This window comes from Coenobita brevimanus, chromosome 102 (assembly GCF_032717465.1).
Source record: "Coenobita brevimanus isolate Jiangsu-jjx chromosome 102, ASM3271746v2, whole genome shotgun sequence".
Taxonomy (NCBI): Eukaryota; Metazoa; Arthropoda; class Malacostraca; order Decapoda; family Coenobitidae; genus Coenobita; species Coenobita brevimanus.
In genome coordinates, this window is record NC_137055.1 from 4,879,619 (window position 1) to 4,902,145 (window position 22,527).

Here is a 22,527-nt window from a genome sequence, read left to right on the forward strand (position 1 = left end):
TGCCAGCTATATTCTGCCTTATTATCAATTAAGTGTATTGTTTTAAACATGGATCTTAAAATTAGAAAATACTAAATTCAAAAATATTTTCATTGCAATAAAATATTCAGAGAGAGAGAGAGAGAGAGAGAGAGAGATTGCAAAATGATAAAAAAAAAAAAAAACTATAGTTGAAAACCGAAATAGGAGTTTTCTGAGAAAATGTTCCGTGATGGAGAAAAATATTTTTCATTTTTCAGTTCAGTGCCCCCATATATATAAAAAATCAAATGAAATAAGAAAAAATTTCAACGTATAACTGTGTTATGCAATAACGCAAGACAATGGGGATGTTGTCTGAGCAAAAACCTTATTCAGAAGCAAATAGAAGGGTCAATAAATACAAATTCAGTTGGAAAATGAAAGAACTCGCAAAGACTCTAATACTGAGTATGATAAAATTTTGAGAATTTACTACTGATAAAGTACATACAGATTTTCATTTAAAAGTTTAAATTAACAGTTAAAGCAGACAGAAATGAAGTTCACGGAAACAATGACTTTTCTAACACAGTACTTGAACATATTTTTGTCATAAAAGTCTTGGGCATAACTCAGCAAAAACTAATTTTAATTCACACCAAAATTCCAGTTTCAGAATTTTTCATAGCAATGCATTCCAACAGATGTCCTCTTGTTTTCTTTCGTCAACTTCTCCATGATGAAAGCTCTCTCCATTTCCAGTTCTTCTATCCTGTGCTGAAGTCTTGGGAACTGTTCACACTTCAAAACAATTTAAATAACAAACTGTTGGGGTTTGAATTCACGCGGGAAGTTTCCCGCCACTGCCTGTACCCGGGACTTGATGGGCAGTCCACTCAGCCCACCCTAAAGACAGGATGCGCCTTTGCCTGTACCTATTGGAATAAATATCAAGCTGGCATTGCTGTTTCCATCTCCTTCCTGGTTCTCACCCCAACATGGAGCAGTGGAGTTCTATTGGTGACCCAGGGGTGGTGCCGCCAGTGCTCGAGCAGGTGACCAGAGTCAGAAGACTGGTTCCATCGCATGGCGCCACGAGACCAAGTATGCAGCATCATGTACAATGTGCCACCACCCCAGCTACAACCTCCAGGAATGGGGTCAGCCTACCAGCCAGTGAATCCAACCCTGCACCCAGGGACATTGGCCCAGTGGTGAGTGCAGGGACCGTCTGCGGCTCCTGGTAAGGCTACCATGGGAATGTTGCCATCCCAGTTACAGGCATGGGCCTGTGGCATCGAGTGCTACATTAGTGGTTGCAGGTGGGTCCCACCCTTGGCTGCAGGTTACATGAGATGGCTGTGTGATCCTGAATTCCAGCAATGCATGGATGAACGGCTGCCCAAGCATAAATTCGAGGCCATGTGCATGGAGGAGGCCATCAGCGTGGTGAGAAGTGTGGTGGTGGGCCCCAGGTACACTGTGGGAGCATGGTCAGACTTCTTTACATACATGCAGGAGCCCAGTGATAATGTGTGTTCATATATGGTAAAATGTAGAGCCAAGGTGGTAGAATGTGATTTTAAGTGACACCAGTGTTCCATAAATCTCGACGATTTCATGCTATCAAAGAAGCCTGTGATGGGGCTGCGCAACCTCGGTATGAAAACAGAAGTGCTACTGTGACTTCCAATGTTGAGATCTGTGTGAGAAATAACAAACGCCTGAGAAGCGTTTGAATCGGTGGAGAAAACAGCAGGAGTGCATGGCCAGAGTGGTGTGGCAGGTGCATCAGTGAGTGACAAGGAGGGAACAAGCTGCTGGTGCCACTCAGGCGCAGCAGGCAGGTGCAGGGCCACCCCAGCGTCATGCCCCTCCCCCACCAGGAAAGGGCAGTGGTAGCAAGTGGAGTAGGAAGCGCCAGTACCCTGCCATGAAGGTCACCTGCCACAGATGTGGAAGGGTCGTCCACTTCCAGCTAATATGTAGGTCAGCGAAGCAACCCAGCCCCACTGAGACCACTGGCAGCGTCAGGTAGTCAGTGCTGAGGCGTCAGCATGCCTCAGGGTAGAAGTGAAGTGTGACGACCCACCCTCGGCATGCAAGGTGACATCAGTAGCTGACATGGGTGCATGGGTATGCATAGCAGGACACCACCTCATGCGGGGCCTAGGGCTGACCCCGCAGAGTATACAGAGTCCTACCGTGAGTATTAATCACATTGAAAGCATGAGCATACATGTTGTGGGATGCAAGGAACGCATCTTCAGAATGGGTAGAAGGTCTACTAAGGCTAACCTGTACTTCACTGACGGGGTGCATCGGCTGTATAGGTCGCTGCAGATGTGGAAAGTGCTGCGCATGCGACTGTAGGGCCATTGAACACATGGAAGAGCCCTCAGTCCCCACCCAACCCGATACCCCCCCATACGCCCTGACAGAAGAAAATGTGAACCTGTTAGAAAAGTGGTTCCTGGAGCACTTTGGGTGCACAACATTGGCAGTGAATTACACACCCCTGCCGGAGATGAAGGGGCCACCCCACCACTTCCACCTGCATCCCTGTTCAAAACTCTAGGAGATACACATGCCAGTGTCTGTCACCGATCACTTCTACAACAAAGTCTGCCAGCAGATTGAAGAAGACATAAGGAAAGGTATCATTGAGCCTGTACTGGCTGGAGAACCCACGGAGTGGTGTTCCCATATGTTGATTGTTCCAAAGAAGGACAGGCAGCCGCACAGAACAGTGGACTATCAGCGACTTAACCTGGCAAGCCAGCGGAAGACCCACCACACACACACCCCATTTAACACAATCACCAGTGTGCCAAAACAGTAGCAGACTCTTATTCGAAGTACCATCAGATCCCCCTGGACAAGGACAGCAAGAAGCTAACCACCTTTGTCACCCCATTGGGCTGTTTCCACTACCAGCACACACCCATGGGCCACTGTGCAGGGCAGAATGCCTCTATCAAGTACATTGATGATGCAACAGCAGAGATCCCCAAGAAACTGAAATGTGTCAACGACATGCTCCTGCACGACCGTAGTGTCACTGAAGCTTTCTGGCACACATACCAGATCACACTCCACCCTGACAAATTCGGCTTCTGCAGGAGAAGGGTGATCTTCACAGGTTATCACCTCTGATGGGAGGAGTATCAGCATAGCCAGGACTTGCTAAGCAATATAACCAATTTCCACATGCTGCCCCACCCCTCCCTCACAGATATCCAATCGTGGTTCAGGCTGGTGAACCAGGTGGGGCCATTCCTCGCCACTGCACCATCCATGGAGCCCTTCAAAGAATGATTGAAAAAAACGTCAGGGAAAGTGGTGTACTGGGACGGCTAACTCCAGTTCATCTTCAAGTCAACAAAGGAGGCTATAGGCAAGCTGGCAATGAAGGGCCTCCAGTATTACGATGCCACGTGGCCCACAGCACTGTTCATTACAGACTTCAGCAGGCTTGGCATTGGTTTCATGGTCATGCAGCAGTACTGCCAGTGTGTGTCTCAGGAGGCTCCCTTGTGCTGCAAGGGTGGCTGGAAACTGGCCCTATGAGGCAGCTGTCATCTAACAGCGGCCAAGAAGAACTACTCACCTTTGGAGGAGGGGGCCCTTGTGATCGCATGGTATCTGAAAAAGACATGCCTGTTCCTGCTGGAATATCTGGACCTCACCTTCATCACATACCACTGTGCACACACCAAGATGATCTAGGACAAACAGCTGAAAGACATTAGCAACCCCTGCATACTCAACCTCAAGGAGAAGACATTGGTACACTCATTTCACACGAAATACCTGAAGGGGGAGGCGAACCTTGCAGCAGATGCACTCTCAAGATTCCACTGCTATGGAGCGGGCTGGGCGAGACAGACCTGGCAGAAGACAAGGCTACATTTGCCGTGGTCGTGGCAGTGATGGCCTGCGCCCTAGAAGACAATGAAGGCACCATTGTGGGCCTCCGTCAAGTGGAGGAGGAAGCGCACAAGGATGAGAATTACAGGCTCCTCCATGAGCACGTGAGTGCAAGGGACTGGGCCAACCAGAAGTACGAAGAGCAAATAACACTCCGCCCATACTACAGAATGAGGAGGCACCTGTCATGCCAGGAGGACACTGTCATGTACACCAGCGGCAAGGGGCACATTCGACTTGTAATTTCCATAGCCCTTTGTTGCATGGTCCTAGCCAACCTCTACACAAGTCACCAGGACAGGGACTCCATGCTCAGGCATGCCAGGATATGCGTGTACTGGCCTGGCAGAGACTGAGGTGGAACAGAAGAGAAGGCACTGTCAAGTATGCAAAACCAATGCCCCATCACAACCCACAGAAAACTTGCTGCCCACACCCCACCTCTTCCAGCAAACAGTGGCTGACCTGTTCCAACTGGAGGGGGTAGAGTACATCGCTTACACAGACGGGTTAACTGGCTGGCTGGAGGTGGAGCATCTCCAGGGGCACTGCCAACTCGTGGCTCATAACGGCTTTTCGTAAGTGGTTCAAAAGGTTCGGTATCCCAGAGGTCCTGTCATGTGACGGGGGTACGAACCTCGTGAGTGGGAAAATGAGAGCATTCCTCTCTGCGTGGCATGTGTAGCTGAGGGTGTTGTTGGCCCATTACTCACAGTCCAACAGCTGAGCAGAGGCTGCAGTCAAGTCCGCCAAGAGGCTGCTGAGGAACAACACTGGCCCGGGAGGCTCCCTGGACTCAGATGCAGTCACCATAGCTATACTGCAGTACCCTACTACATGACACCGATGTGTCCCCAGCCAAGCTGCTGATGGGAGATCAGCTGAGAGACTCCATACCTGCTGCCAAAGAACATTACAAGATCACAGGCAATGGGCCAGGATGCTGAGAAGCAGGGAAGAGACCATGACTGACGCTGGGGACACAGCGGCCACAAGATTCAACCAGGTGGCACACAACCTCACCCCTCTCAACCAAGGCCAGCGGATGCGCCTACAGAACCAGGAGACTGGGCGGTGGGACTGTGTAGGGGTTATTGCTGACACACCAGCCCCAAGGCAATACCTGGTGCAGCTGGCCAGCAGTAGGTGAGCCTCCCTCAGGAGTCGCAGCTGCCTACGCCCCTACAAGGAGACAGGGGAATAGACACCCACCACACACGTTGAGGGTTGTCCCCGGAGGGAGGCTGATGCAGGGGGGAGGCCCTTCAGCCTCTCCCTCCCCTGGAAGGGCCGCAAGACACATAGAAAACTATGTACCACGATATTTCAGTGTTTTGTACCCCTAGACATGTTAAGGTGTTTTGTAATGTGAATAACCTTGTTGCACTTGTACCATGATACCAGAGCAATGCTTGCTCCAGCACACGCAATTGAATTCCTTATTGTTTTGGCAATTATGCCATTCTGAAGTCAGCATATATGTGACATGTAACTTTTGCCAACGTTGTGTCATGTAACACCTAATCTTAGGTGATGATGAATGTCAGTATCTGCCCATTGTTTTGTTATTGCAGTGACCTCCCTTCACCAATGTGCTTTGTATCAATACTGCAGGAAGTGGGGAATTCACGGCAATGGAGAGGCGGTGTTGGAGTTCGAATTCTCGAGGGAAGTTTTCCACCATCGCCCACACCCGAGGCTTGGCGGGCAGTCTGACTCAGGCCACACTAGAGAGAGGACACTCCCATGCCTGTACCTATTGGGATAAATCAAGCTGGCCTCACTGTTTCCATCTCCCTCCTGGTCCTCACCCCAACACAAACAAGCTCTAACGTTATATGCGCTCACTTTAATAGTGGTTTATGCATTGAATGATCGCATAGCTGACAATCTATGTTCAACCCTGAAGAAGATAAATCTTAAGCCCTCACTCTTTTATCGACCAGTTGTCTTTGATAGGCTTTCTAAACTAATGTTCTTGACTGCACACTTACTACACACTTTTTTCCTGCATGGGAACAACTTTAATACATATACACAATACTTAGATTAGCTCACAGATACTGCCACTTTGAGCAAGAGACTGACACCCCTGTAAATGTTTACAGCAAGTCATATGCACTTTTGCCACGATGGATTCCAAGTACATCACTTACAAATAAGAAAAAAACTTTTGTAAAAAAAAAACTTGATTTTATGAAAACGTTGAAAGATCTCATATACAGAACACCTTTAGCAAGAGACGAAAGTAATTCTAGCCAGAAAATTTGAATACTTGATGCACACAACCCACTACTTTAGCACAACATCTTGCAACTACAACCACTTCAAAGATAAAAACACAGAATGACGGAAAAATCCTATCACCTACAGTATTTTACTATGCCACACATCCCTGTGCAGGAAAACATGGTCATTACAGACAACAAAATCAACCAAACTGTATTATTCGAGAATTTCCTACCCCTCAAAGAGGGTTAATTTGAGAGAGAAGACGGAAGACACTGAAATGGCCATAATCCTTTATTCTTTTGGTACCAAAACAATATAATTCACAATACAGTAATCTGTTCTGTCCTTACTTTAGTGATGTCCCTCTCATCACAACACACCACTTGACGGATGACTCCGACTCAGAATATAGTTAAGCCTCTGACCAGACTGTAAGGAGAGATCTCTGGATGCCTCTGGCTAAAGTTAACATAATTCAGTAGCTCATTGATTTCACGTCGGGATTAACCAAGAACGACAATGAGAAATATAAAGATAAGTGAGTATTTAACTGACTGATTAGCAGGAATAATTAAGAGACTACAAAATCTGTTACAGTGCCATTAAAAAAAAAAAAAAAAAATGGAAATGCGAATGGCCATAAGTAGGAAGCAGGAGACTGGAAATTAAATGTGAAAAAAGAACAAAGTAGCTCAATGAATAAATTAACACAAATATAGTTAGTAAATCAGTTAACAAACGGCGATATATGTAATGTTACCAACACTTTCGATTTACGCAGCATTACCAACACTTTTGATATACGTAGTGTACAGTCATAAGAAAAACTATCGTTACCCTTCAGAGCTATGCACTATGACACAACAACAAAGTGTTGTGGAATGACGGGACAGGAAAGTTTGTACCTCAAACCCGTCAGTGTCGGTTATGTGAGACACAGTTATTGGAATTTGTGCTAGAGGCAATAAAAAATAATCAGTTCGTTTGGCCTCTGTGCAGAGAGACAATATGCTTTATTATCCGGCACCGAATTAAATAAAAATATAACCGAATGGTCTAAAGTCGGCAACGGACATGCGGAGTAATAAGTATGTGCACCCATGCCAGACGAATGACAGTACTTTAGCCGATTGAAGCCAAGTTAGTAAATTTCAGTGTTATAAAATGTATTGCTTTCTAAATATAATTAATGTTGAATAGAAGGAAAATAATAGTACATGTTCAGTCTCATTGCTTTAATATTTTGTATACTCACCTCCTGCTTCCAAAACAGCCTCTAGACGTCTGAAGCATCCATCTGAAACATTTAACCATCCATCTTAAAGCAAACAAATGAACTCGTTCACCCCTGCTAGGCTATGATTAAAAAAAAAAAAATACAGTCGTTGCCTATAGATTTAATACCCTCCAAAATGATTTAGTTGTTGTATTCCATAGATAATAAGTGTTGAATACTAGGAAAATAATAAACCTGCCGAGTTTCATTATTAATCCCCAGCGGGGTGCTCAGGGTAACACAAACACATCCTATATATTTCCCTGCCATATGGCTCATTCTTGCTCATTATTCCAACTCTTGTCATGGGATTGCGATATGGCAACATTAGATAGGGAAGGGGCGAACAGCAAGGATCCACCCACATAGCCCAGCTAACGCCCATTTCGCATCGAACATTTCTGGGGTAACAATACTTTCTCTTATGACTTTACATCTTCCAAGAGAACAAGCAATAAGAATGAATGTGACCCATTCATTATTTACCCCGAACTCGAGGTAGCGATGCCAAAGTTGTGCAAGACTAGAACATTCCAAGAGTCTCCCTTCGCCATTTTTTTTTTTTTTATAATATTACATCAGACCATTTTATTCAATTCAGGAGAGAATTTTCGAAGGATAGGTTAGATATAACGTAAAATTACAGCCGCTTCAGTACTAGACCTTCCTATCATAAAGTTGCATGGTTGTAGCCTGATTCACAATAACAGGCGTCCATGCAGGAAAGGAAAACAAAAAGTGTCGGGGGCTTTTGCTCCAGCACAGGACCATGACTCATTCAGAGTTGCACAGCTCGGAGACAATTTGTATATCCTTCTACAATCTTGAAAATACATCAAAACACGACAAATTAAAGTGCTGTCAAATATCAGGAGTCTGTTTTCTCTCAAAGCATCCCACCTGCCCTGGTTACAAAAACTATTGGAGGATAAATTGCCAGTGTTATAGGATAAATATAAGGAAAACTATTTGTAGATAAGGTAATGAAGATATCACATTGACTGATGCACAGTGTTGTTTTAGGAGTGGTAGGCGATGCTGGATCAAATATTTGCGGTAAGGTATAGTGGAGAACGAATATGAGAAGAACTGCCAGATTAATATTGCCATTCATGGGCCTTGTAACAGCCACACTGAGATACATCAGTGGGATAATGAAAGCATTTCGAAAAGGTTTTCACTAATTATATAACCAATGAGTAGTTACGAGCATGTGTGGAGCGAGAATAACGTGGGTGAAGCGTTGAAAGTCATACGTCTAATTAGATGTTCAGCTAGGTTAAGATGACCAAAAAAAAAAAAAAAAGGAATGGAATACTTGGACTGTAGATCTTTATGAAACTGAGTGTAAAATAAAAAGAACCTTGAAAGCAATTATACATTATAATTACATTCCTGTCCTGACATACAGATAAACATCACTGATCTTGGAACGTTAACTCAACAGTGTTTAGTAAAGAATTGAGAATGAAGAGAATTCTATTACATATTAGTACTGGTGAAGAAGCAAACGAAAGCATAAAACCTTATCACTGTGCAAGGTAACAGATATGGTCATTGGTTGATCATTTGGTTTGTTGGTTAGATAGTTCACAAACCTCTAAATACTGACAACTTGGGAATGGAATGCAGAAAAACAACAGGAGAGATAAGACTAAATCTGCTGTGCTGGTATGGAACATGTTTACCCTTTCAGTAAGACGATGCTTCCTTTTGTGTGTCCGACTCTGGACATAAGTTTCACAACCCCTTCTAAAAGGCACAGTAACTCTCCAACATACTATACTCCGCCTCCACATGTCACCATTTCGGCACTAATACTCACCGTCCTTATTGAATACATGGTAAGGTTGTCTCATACAGGACTGGTGTACTGGTATTAGCAGGGTTGTTTTTGCATGTCGGCAGAAAGAGCTGTAGTCTGCTTTATTGAAATTCAAATCCTTGAACTTTTCCCTGACCAATCTGGGATTCGAACCTGAGTCCATTAGGACTGCAGGCCACCTCCCTACCGATTCGGCCACCGATTTTATTGGACATAGGCTTCCAACTGAGGATTTTTAAGATATATCGTACTGGAGGGAATTCTGAAGCTTTACCTCTTCTCTTAAGATCAGGGAGGCTGTGTAAAGCTTTATAACATCACATGAAGATAAGGGTAAAAGAAGAGTGTACTGTAAGGGTTAACAAATGGACGGGAGGAAACTACTTTACTGTTTCAGCGACTTCTATTATATAAGAAGGATGACAGTGAGCCGAACTGCCGCTAAATTAGAAGACTTCTTAGCACTTCCATCTTAGTGATTTATTTGACATATCATACTTTAACATTTTTTATACCGGTATGACAAATGTATTTATATCATATAACTCCGTAGCACATCTATCATTGTGATTAATCTGCATATTGCACTTTATTGTTATCTTTTTAATAGGTGATGCTAGCTTTGTCTTTGTGAAAAACAGCCATACCCTTTTCTATAATTAGATGTATTTTTCACCTGATTATTGCTGTATTTAAATGATAATAGGCAAGTCTGAGGCTTTTCAGACTGAGTTAGTTAGTTGTACCTTCAATAACCCTTTGACTATTTGGACACTCAACTGCCAGAGATAAAATTATTTGGTAATAGCAGATATACAATAAAAAGTTACAGCATGAAAGGGCTAACGTTTTTTGCTGCATTTGCTTGCCCTGAAGTGAACAACATCGACCGACGTTAGTCTGGATAAACTACAAAACTGGTACAATGCAGAGGGAAGAGCTGACATTATCTCCAAGCAAATTTTAAACATGCGTTTAACCTGTACATCAGTGCCTTCATTCTGTCGTTTCTTTGTTTTTCCATCTACTCGCTTCTGAATAAATGGTGTGAAGTTGGTGAAAATTAAATACTTAAGATCTGAAAACTGCAATGGAGGGGTTCACTGTAAATCCAGTAGCTTATGACACTGAATACCCTCGAGTTATACAAGGTTGCTGTAATAGAATTAAATAATAAACAAATAAATAAACCGACATATGTAATTGCAGTTCAAGGACTGAATACAAAATATCCCTTAACGCAGGCAGAAAGAATGGAGAATTAGACTGCATCTGGTAACGGACAGCGAGTGTGCATCAGTGTCATATACCTTGCACTCCCGACGCAGGTAAAGCTTGGCACAGGTCACGGTATTTCATGAAGGCTGAATGCATAAAATATCAGCGAAGCAAACATTTGGTGGAAATAGAAATATGTATAACAAATTGCCTCCCTGAGACAACACATTCTTGCCGTGGAGAATGTCTTGAGTGGCCCAGTAATCAGCGCTATGGCAATTCTGGGGAAGAGCTGCATGAGTTCCGAGATTTATGATTGTTTTATTCAGCAATTTCTTCATTCAGACTGAATTTACAGGGAAAATTCCTTATGAGAAATCTGATACTATGCTGAACATTGCCTTACGGCAAAAACGCAGAGGTTTGCGAAGTGATCTGCTGTCTACAAAGTCGGGAGTTCGATCCAAGGCTGCAATAGGAAATAGTTTTACTGAATTTCGTTTTCATAGACTTCATTGATCCTCCATAAGACCCACGGGTGTCATAAAAAAAAAAAAGAATCCCACCATTAGTATCACACTATCCCTGAAGGAGACACTAGTATCATGTATTCAATAAGGACGGTGCCTGTTAGAGCAGAAATGGTGACATCATTAAGGTGTTTACTAGGAAAAGGGGAATGATGTGCTTCAGGAACCGGTCTGTTAAGTATATGTCTAGAGTCATACACATAAACTTGAAAGGAAACGGGTAGGGTATAATAAATTGTAACGCCCAGCGAATAAAGATGTTTCACTGAGCTATATGCATGGTAATATTTAGGAATCAAACCTATTCAAATATGCATCTTTAAACAATTTATTGAGGTGCGTATTTTCTTGTTTTTTCTTACTGCTTCAAAATGATTAAACTGTATTTATCTTGGAGAACTTTTGTGCATTAGGGGTCAGTGAAAGGTTTGTGCCGGGAGGGGGTTGATGATAGCCAGTACCCTCTTCAGGCACAAAATGATCCACAGGTATACATGGCGAGTGTTGAGAAGGGTGGGTGCTGAACTGAATGAAAGGAAGGCAGTGATTGATTATACATGTGTGGATGAAAGGATGTGAAGGTGTGTAATGGATGCAAGAGAATTTAGAGGTTGGAGGGGTGGACTTTCTGACCACCACCAAGTGGTTGTCAGAATCAAGGACCAAGTAAAATGGAGAAAAAAAGAAGGGAAGGATGGGAGGAAGGAGTAGATGCAAGGAGAGTGGAAAGGTTACAAGAGGATGAGAAAAAGGCAGAATATAAGAGAGCAATGGAGCGATTGGGTAAATATGGATTGGAGCAGATGGAGGACGTGGAAGGTGTGTGCAAGATATTTACAGAAGAAGTATGTGCAGCATGTGAGGTGGTGTGTAGGGTGAAGAGAAGACGAAAGGGGGTGCAAGGAACAGCATGGTGGAATGAAGAGATGAGACAGGCTGTGGCACAAAAGAAGAAAGCATACAGTAAGTGGATGAGAAATAGGGGTGTGGAAGAAGTTGAGGGACGGAAGAAAGAGCTACATATAGAAAGGAAGAGAGAGATGAAAAGATTAGTAGGAGAGACTGAGAAGAGAGTGGATGAGGAATTTGGAAGGAATTTGAGTGTAAAGAGGAGGGAGTGTAAGAAAATGTTCTGGAAAGAGGTAAAGAGAGTTAGACAGGCTGATGAAGAAGTTAGTAGGGGAGTGAAAGATAAAAACGGCAGATTACTTGTGGAGAAGGGAGAAAAAGTGAGCAGATGAAGAGAACACTTTAAGGAATTGTTGAACATAGAAAATGAAAGTAATGCGAGTATAAGTGGCTGGGGAATGGCTGGGAGAAGGAGGGATGCGGGAAGAGAGGAAGAAATCAGTAGGATGGAAGTTGTAGAAGCAATGAAGAAAGTCAAAATTGGGAAACCCTCGGGAATTGATGGAGTGTGTGGTAAAATGCTGAAGCATGGGGAGAGATAGTAGCAGAATGGATGTGGAGGATGTGCAGGTTGACCTGGGAGGAAGGTAGACTCCCGGAGGATTGGAAGCCAGGTATAATTATTCGCTTGTACAAAGGAAAAAAGTTACTACATGACAGTATTGTGATACCAACTCTAACGTACGGAAGTGAAGCTTGGACGTTGTTGGAAGGACACAAGTCAAGAGTGAGAGCAGTGGAAATGAGTTATTTAAGAGGAGCCTGTGGAGTCACATGGAGAGACAGGCTGACGAATGAGGATATAAAGGAGCGTTGTGGTGTTGATGTGGATGTGATAGGAAGCGTTATGAGGAACATACTGAGGTGGTTTGGCCATGTGGAGAGAATGGAGGGTGAAAGACTGACGAAGAGAGTGTATGTGAGTGAGGTGGAGGGGGAAAGAGGGAGGGGGAGGCCGAGGATGAGATGGAGGGATGGGGTGGAGAGGTATATGAGAGAGGGGGGTGTGAGTTGGGAGCAGGGAAGTGAAATGGCGGGGGACAGGGCGACTTGGAGGCGATTTGTTTGTGGCCACCCCAAACGGGACTGAGGCGTCTGGCAATAGATAGATAGATAGACAAAGGAAAAAGGGAAAATGAAGTGTGTGGTAATCATAGAGGCATTTGTTTTCTTAGTGTAATAGGAAAAGTATATGGTAGGATACTTAATGACAGAGTTAGGGAAATAACAGAGGAATTAGTTGGAGAAGAAGAGGGAGGCTTTAGGAAGGGAAGAGGTTGTGCAGATAAGATATTCATTCTTAGATCCTTAGTTGAAAAGTTTCTAGAGAAGAGAAAGAAGTTGTATGTGGCCTTCATGGATTTGAAGAAAGCATATGACAGGGTGGATAAACAAGGATTGTGGAAAGTATTAGGAATATATGGAATAGATGGGAAGTTGCTGAATGCTGTGAAGAGTATGTATGAGGGGCCTAAGGCTGCAGTGCGTGTGGATAGTGAACTGAGTGAAATTTTCTTTTTGAAGGTTGGGTTGTGTCATGTCTTCATGGTTGTTCAATCTGTATATGGATGGGGTTATAAAAGAGATACGAGGTAGGGCAGTGGATGTTGGAGTGGCCCTAATGAGAGAGGGTTGTGTTTGGAAACTCCCTGTACTGTTGTTTGCAGATGATACTGTGTTGTTGAGTGAAGACGAAGGGGAGCTGGAAGTTTTGGTGGATGAGTTTGGGAGAGTGTGTGAGAAACGGAATCTAAAGGTGAACCTAGGGAAGAGTAAAGTTATGGTCTTCGAGGGAAGTGAAGTCAGTGAATGTACAGTGAGGTTGGATGATGAGGAAATGGAAAATGTGAGTATGAGTACTTGGGTAGTGTGATGAGTAAGGATGAAAGTTTGGAAGGTGAAGTGCTTGAAAGGGTACAACAAGGAAGAAAGGTTGCTGGTTCATTGAAAGCAGTGATAAGAAACAGGGAAGTGAGCATGGAAGTGAAAAAGTTACTACATGACAGAATTGTGGTAGCAACTTTAACGTATGGAAGTGAAGCTTGGACCTTGCTAGGGGGACAGAAATCAAGAGTGAGAGCAGTGGAAATGAGTTATTTGAGAGGAGCATTTGGAGTCACATAGAGAGACAGACTAACAAATGAGGAAGTGAAGGAACGTTGTGGTGTGGATATGGATGTGATAGGAGAAACACACTGAGGTGGTTTGGCTATGTGGAAAGGACAGAAAGTGAGAAACTGACGAGGAGAGTGTATGTGAGTGAGGTGGAGGGGGAGAGAGGAACGAGGAGGCCAAGGACAAGATGGAGTGGAGAGGTATATGAGGGAGGGGGGTGTAAGCTGGGAGCCGGGCAGTGAAATGGCGAGGGACAGGGCGACGTGGAGGCGATTTGTTTGTGGCCACCCTGTATGGGATTAAGACGTCTGGCAATAGACAGATAGATAGAAAATTTTGCCGCCATAGGCGATTGTTTCCCGACAGTTCTCTACCGGTATTGCGTCCTGCCTTCCATATTTCTCATTCCTTCCCGAGCGACAGAAAACATCCCACTTTTTCCTGCTCTTCTACGGTGTGCTTCATGTCCACATCCCATGAAAAAGTTCGTGTAACAACTTTCCTAGACAATGCCAGCAGAAAAGTGCCGGTGAACATTTGCTTCTGCCTATACTGTACCTGATCTCCATAGTTCGAAAAGTATCTTCTAATATCAATAAAACTGTTTGAAGGACTCCTCCGATCACAACCTTATTACCTTAACCTGTCCTATCACTCCGGTATGGCCTGTGGACCCTCCAGGGAAACGTCGTCTGTGGCATTTTGGAGCCGTGGACTGGGAGGCCCTCAGGCAGTACTTCTTTGATTTTCCCTGGAATGATTATTGCTTCCATGGCCGGGAGCCATCTGAGTGTGCCTTGCGCATTACGGAGGTTATTCTCTTGGGCATGGAAGCATACATTCCTTTCTCATATCCTTTGACTAACGCAAGAAAGCCTTGGTTTAATCACGCTTGTTCTAATGCTGTCCGCAACAAGGAGAGGGCCTACAGAAGGTACCGAAGCCAACCCACCCCTGAATCACATCATCTTTACGTTTCTGCCCAGAATCGTGCTAAGTCTGTTCTTCGCTCTGCTAAAAATAATTTCATCCATACTAAATGCTCTCAACTCTCCAACTCGAATTCTTCCCGCTCCTTCTGGCACCTTGCCAAAAATCTTTCTAACAACTTTACCTCATCATCCTTCCCTCCTCTTTTCTACTCTGATGGTTCTGTAGCTATTTCTTTTACTGATAAAGCAGATCTCTTCGCACAGACTTTCTCCTCCAATTCCACCTTAGACAATTCCGGTGCTGTTCCTCCATCACTTCCCCCCTCTGACTTCCTCATGGCTGACATTAAAATTTCTTCAGTTGATGTATTTTCTGCCATCACTGGCCTCAGTACTAACAAGGCATATGGGCCTGATGGGGTCCCTCCTGTTGTTCTCAAGAACTGTGCTTCTGTGCTTACACCCTGCCTAGGCAAACTCTTTCGTCTTTGTCTGTCAACTTGTACCTTTCCTTCTTGCTGGAAGTTTGCTCTCATTCAGCCAGTCCCAAAGAAGGGTGACCACTCCCAACCCTCCAACTATCGTCCAATTGCTTTAACGTTCTGTATTTCAAAAGTTTTCGAGTCAATTCTCAATAGAAAAATTTTAAGGCATCTTTCCTATCACAACCTTCTTTCCGATCATCAGTACGGACTCCGTCAGGGACGCTCCACTGGCGATCTTCTCACCTACCTTTCAGACTCCTGGTCATCCTCCTTTCGGGACTTTGGCGAAAGCTTTGCCATTGCACTTGACATCTCAAAGGCTTTCGATCGAGTCTGGCATAAATCTTTTATTTCCAAACTGCCCTCCTACGGTTTCTATCCTTCTATCTGTGCCTTCATCGCTAGCTTCCTGTCTGGTCGTTCTATGGCCGCTGTTGTAGACGGCCATCGTTCTTCTCCTAGATCTATCAACAGTGGTGTTCCTCAGGGCTCTGTCCTATCACCAACTCTCTTCCTTTTATTCATCAGTGATCTTCTAAGCTGTACATCTAACCCTATCCACTCATACGCTGATGACTCCACCCTTCACCTTTCCATTCGGTTCCCGCAACGCCCATCTCAACAGTTACTTCAACAAACAAGGGATGAGGCTATGGCACACCTAATGTCTGACTTGGCTTGTATCTCTGACTGGGGTAAAAATAATATGGTTGTTTTTAATGCATCTAAGACTCAGTTCTTACACCTATCAACCCGACAAAATCTTCCACAGGTATACCCACTAATGTTTAATAATATTCAGCTTAATCCTGCATCATCCTTGAACATGCTTGGGGTTTCATTTATTCGTGACTTATCTTGGAAAGATCATATTACATCTCTTGTAAAATCTGCTTCCAAGAGATTGGGTGTGCTAAGCCGACTCCGCTCTTTCTTTACTCCTGCACAATTGTTGACTCTATACAGGGGTTTTATCCACCCCTGTGTAGAGTACAACTCTCATGTGTGGGGAGGCTCCCCACATACAGCTCTTCTCAATAGGGTGGAGTCAAAGGCTTTTCGTCTCATTAACTCTCCTCCTCTTACTGACTCCCTTCAACCTCTGTCTCTTCGCCGCACTGTTGCATCTTTATCTCTTTTCTATCGCTACTTTAATGGTCACTGCTCCTCTGAACTGTCTGCTTGCATTCCTCCACCTCTACGACGGGTGCGTAGCACCCGTCTGGCAGCAAACTCTCATCCCTTTTCTGTCCAACTCTCTAATGCAAGAGTTAACCGTTACTCCCAGTCTTTCATTTATGCAACAGGTCAGCTCTGGAACTGTCTCCCTCTGTCTGTATTTCCTGCTGCCTATGATCTCCAGTCTTTCAAACGCAGTGTGTCCAGGCATCTCAAAATGATCGGATCTTGAATTTGGCTCTCTATTGTATTTTGTTTTTCTCTTGGAGGGAACTGTTACTGCGGGCTTATGGCCTTTGGTTCCTTCTTCCTCGCATAAAAAAAAAAAAAAAAAGGAATGCCACTGAACTGGACAAGTTAAAACATTGTTGCAAAATATTCTAGTGAATCACATTTTCTACTAAATGGACCTTCATCGTACTACTCAACTCTAAAGTAATAGTAGTAGTAGTAGTAGTAATAGTGGTAGTAGTAATGGTGGTAGTAGTAGTAGTAGTAGTAGTAGTAGTAGTGGTGGTGGTGGTAGTAGCAGCAGTAGTAGTAGTAGTAGCAGAAGTAGTAGTAGTAGTAGTAGTAGTAGTAGTAGTAATAATAATAATAATAATAATAATAATAATGTTTTAAAGAAAATATGCGGGATACCTGTTTATGCCAGCAGTTATATAACTGCTTCCAACTGTAATCAGTTTTTACTCAAACACCAAACTGTTTTGTCTCAGGCAAGGTATTATAAAAGGATAATGAGTTGTACCAGTCCAATACTCAGGTTAAATATTCCATACTTTAAGAAGGGATTGTTTTTTTGCAACATGTTCACACTATATTCAACAATGACTATTCAGTAGATGTAAACAGTGAGCACCTGGATGTGATAGCCTCTTGCTTGACATGGGTGCAGAGACATGAGAACAGACGCGGGCCATGTAGTTATTTTGGATATTATGGCATTATACTTCTTAGCTAGTGTTAAACGGAATCCTGAGTCTCTTCATATTTTTAACATTACATTGTAATTTTTTACTGATATTTTTAAAAACTTTTAACAGTGCTCTTTAATTTTTTCTTTTTAATGTATACCTTTTTTATACTTTTAAGTGATTTTCTTTTTATTTACCATTTATTTTATAAATCATTTTGTATTGTATATAAATTATTTTTATTAAAAAAATGTCATACTGCACAAATTTGTAACTACTGGTATTGGTAGTTTTAATTGCATCAGTGCTTTCCTCATCTTTTATGTATTGGATACATTTCATGAATCTTACCACATAAATATTTATTGACAGTTTTTTAAAGATGGATTTTTTTTTGGTCATGTCTGGTTGTAACTGTGATGCAGCTGCTCAAGTTTAAATGAATACATTTAATGAATGTAATTATGTACCAAATTATGTAATTTTCAATTACGAAGTAAAGCAGATTGATTGATTGATTGACTGAGTACTACTACTACTACTATCTATCTATCTATCTATAGCCCGACGCCTTAATCCCGCAAAGGGTGGCTGCAGACAAAGCGCCTCCAAGTCGCTCTGTCACCCACCATTTGACTACCCTCCCCCCAGCTCACCTCCCCCCCCCTCCCTCATATACCTCTCAACTCCATCCCTCCACCTTATCCTCGGTCTACCTCTCCCTCTCCCTCCCTCCACCTCACCTACATACACCCTCTTAGTCAGTCTTTCATTCTCCATTCTCTTCACATGTCAAACCACCTCAGTGTATTTCTCCTAATCTTCTCAACCACATCCACATCCACCCCACAGCGTTCCTTCACTTCTTCATTCATCAACCTGTCCCTCCACGTCACTCCACATGATCCTCTCAAGTAACTCATTTGCACTGCTCTCACTCTTGACTTGTTCCCCTCTTGCAAGGTCCATGCCTCGCTTCCATACGTCAGGGTAGGGATCACAATACTATAATGCAGTATCTTCTTAACTTCCATACTCACCTCCCTATTTCTCATCACTGCTTTCAGTGTACCAACAACCTTCCTTCTCTGTTGTACCCTTTCACGCACTTCATCCCCCAAAGTTCCATCCCTACTCATCACATTATCCAAGTACTTAAATGCACTCACATTCTCCATATCCTCACTATCCAACCTCACTGCACACTCTGTGACTTCATTCCTCTCAAACACCATAACTTTACTTTTGTTTATATTAACTTTCAGATTCCTCCTCCTACACACTGTCCCAAATTCATTCACCAAACCTTGCAACTCCCATTCATCTTCACTCAACAGTACTGTATCATCAGCAAACAGCAACACCGGAAGCTTCCAAATCTCACCCTCATTCATTAGAGCCACCCCCACATCCACTGCCCTACCCTGCACCTCCTTCACAACCCCATCCATGTATATATTAAACAGCCATGGAGACATCACACAACCCTGTTTCAGTCCCACATTGAGATCAAAGAACTCACTCAGCTCACCATCCACTCACACCGCAGCCCTAGCTCCCTCGTACATACTCTTCACAGCACTCAACAATTTCCCCTCCACTCCATATAATCTTAATACCTTCCACATACCTTGCCTATCTATTCTGTCATAAGCTTTCTCCAAGTCCATGAAGGCAGCATACACTTTCCTTCCCTTCTCTAGATACTTCTCCACTAAACATCTTAGAACAAATATTTGATCTACACACCCTTTTCCCTTCCTAAATCCCCCTTGTTCCTCTCCAACTAGCTCCTCTGTCATATGCCTAACCCTATCAATGAGTATTCTACCATGTATTTTACCAGTCACACTAAGTAGGCAAATACCCCTATGGTTACCACATACTTCTCTCTCCCCTTTTCCTTTGTATAAAGGAACAATTATACCTGATTTCCAGTCCTCTGGAACCCTTCCCTCTTCCCAAGCCAATCTACACAACTTCCATATCCACTCCACGACAATCTCACCCCCATACCTAAGCATTTCACCACACACTCCATCAATTCCTGGGGCCTTTCCCAACTTAATCTTCTTCATCGCTTCCACTACTTCCGCCCTACTGATCTCTTCCTCCCTCCTCTCATCTCTTCTTCTCCCAGCCATTCCCCAACCACTTATACTCACACTGCTCTCACTCTCTACATTCAACAAATCCTCAAAATGCTCCTTCCATTTCCTCAGTTTCTCTCTCTTCTCCACCAACAATCTATTATTCCTATCTTTCACTCCCCTACTATTTCCCCTTTCACACTGCCTTACTTTCTTTACCTCCTTCCAAAACAATTTCTTACTCTCCCTCCACTTCACACTCAGATTCCTCCCAAACTCTTCATCCACTTTCTTTTTACTCTCCTTCACCAGTCTCTTAACCTCCCTTCTCCTGCTCACATATACCTCTCTCTTCTCTCTCTCATCTTCTCCCCTACCTCTACTCGCTAACCATTCACTATATGCCTTCTTCTTCTGTTCCACAGCTCGTTTCACCTCATCATTCCACCATGCTGTCTCTTGCGCACCCTTGCATCTCCTCCTCACTCCACAAACCGCCTCACACGCTGCGCCTATCTCTTCCGTGAATATCTTACATACGTCTTCCACCCCTTCCATCTGCTCTAGCTCATACCTTCCCAATCTTTCTTCCACTATACTCTTATACTCTGTCATTTTCTCACTATCTTGCAATTTCTCCACTCTTCTCACAGGAGTTGCTTCCTCCTGTCTTCCCCTTCGTCTCCTCAACCACTTTCTTTGCAGCTCTACCTTGGCCATCACTAAGTGATGGACCGAGACTACATTCCCCCACCCTCTCCACACTCTTGCTTCCAACACTTGTCTTCTCATTCGCTCATCCACACACACGTAGTCTATCATTGCCTTTCGTTCAACAAGTTCACCATCCATCCTCCTCATTACTCTCTATGTGTACCGGTGGATCATCTTATGCCGAAAGTAGGTGTTGGCTATTGCCAACCCCTTTCCAGCACAGATGTCCACCAAAGCACTTCCATTCCCATCTACGTCAGCTGGCACACCCCACTGACCAACCACTCCATCCACTCCTACATTCCCAACTTTGCCATTCATGTCTCCAATCAACAGCACTCTCTCGCTCCTCTCAAACTTGTCCATACACGCTTCTACACTCGCCCAAAACTCATCTTTCACTCTTGCCACTCGATGCTCTGTCAGGGCATACACACATACAATCGCCCACGCTTGTATACCTACTTTCATCCTCACCCATACAATCCTTGCACCCACTGTTCCATACTCTCTTATATTCTCCTTCCACTTCTTGCTTATCATCAGACATACTCCCTCTCTTGCCCTCTCATTTTCATTGACTCCCGCACATATACCTAAACCATATTCCCATTCTCTCACCCTTTCACCTTACCATTTAGTTTCAGTCAATCCACATATATCCACTTTTGCATCCTGAAGCACCTGAACAATCTCTCTCTCTTTCACATCATCATTCACTCCTCTCACATTCCACGTTCATACCCTAAGAATGTCCTTTGTCCTTTCCTTAGTCGTCAACGTATGGTCCGTCCGGGTCCGAGGCGCTTTATTCGCTTTTTTTAGTTAGTTCTTTATATGGGGTGGGGCACTAACCCACCACCAACCCTTTTAGTCGCCTCGTACGACAAGCAGGGATATTGGGGGAGTATTCTTGAAACCCCCCTACCCCGAGTTGTCGACCCAATGCATTGCTCGGTATGCCTCCGCCAAACCTGGCACATGGTCTTGCCATACAGCCTCCATGACCTTACTGACCTAATCAGTTCATCGTCCCTTCATACTGTATTACTGACAATAAATTGGTCTAAATCCGTCGAGGGGTTCTCGAGATATCGCGGCCACAAGAATGAATTGTCAATGCCATTTGACCTTAATATTTGACCCCTTGACCTTACTGACCTCATCAGTTCATCGTTCCTTCATACTGTATCACTGACAAAAGTTTGGTTGAAATCGGTCAATGAGTTCAGGAGATATCGTGTCCAAAAGAGTGTTACGGAGGCACCCACCCACGCACGCACGCACGAACATGCAGACAGACCAATTGTTTAATGCCTCCTCGACCATAGATGGGAGAAGAAATAATAATAATAATAATGATAATAATAATAAGCTTTGGCACTGTACAAGGCAGTTTCTTTACTAAGAATGCACCAAATGCGGTCAGAAATACTACTTATATCCAAACCAGTCATTCTTCCATTACAGGTTCAGTACAACAGTAAAATACATTACCTCCTTACACATGTAATCATGTTAAGTCTACATCGAGGGTCGTACGGGCATTTTACTTAAACAGGTAGCAATGAGAATATGAAATAGATGGCGAAGTAAATGTAGATGTCAGAAAACGGAAACGTTTCATCTTTGCGCCCAGTTTCTGATGGCGTAATGCGAAATGTAATGAAACCTAACCACTTCCTGTTCTCCCAGGTGTTTTGAATTTGACGTTCATAAATTCGAGACACTTCTCCTTTTGGAAAGGATTTTGTAATTTTACTTTTAATATTCTCACGTAGTCTATTTGCTTTTCTAATACTGGCATAAATTGCATGTCTCAATATTAACCTGCTGCTAGGGATGAAATGTCTGGGAACTTCCTTAAATGACTAGAATACAGCCCTAGTCTCTTTAACAGACTGACACTTAGGCGACCATGCCTCACTCTCAGGTATACTGATTCGTATGGAGTTGTCTGAAGTGAGAGTTTTCCTGACCATGAAAGAGTTAATGATACGAATATTGGTAATCTCGTGCCTCCACGACATATTGTCAGCTCAGTACAATCAACTGATATTAGCTAGAATGAACTACATTTGATGTACGGTAAAGGGAGAGTTTTACTTTCTTTAAAAATTACGTTTTGTTATATAACTGATGACGGTATATTTGAATAAGATCTTGTTGATGGTAAGCAGGCGTTGCGAGGTTACAGTAACACTATTGCATAAC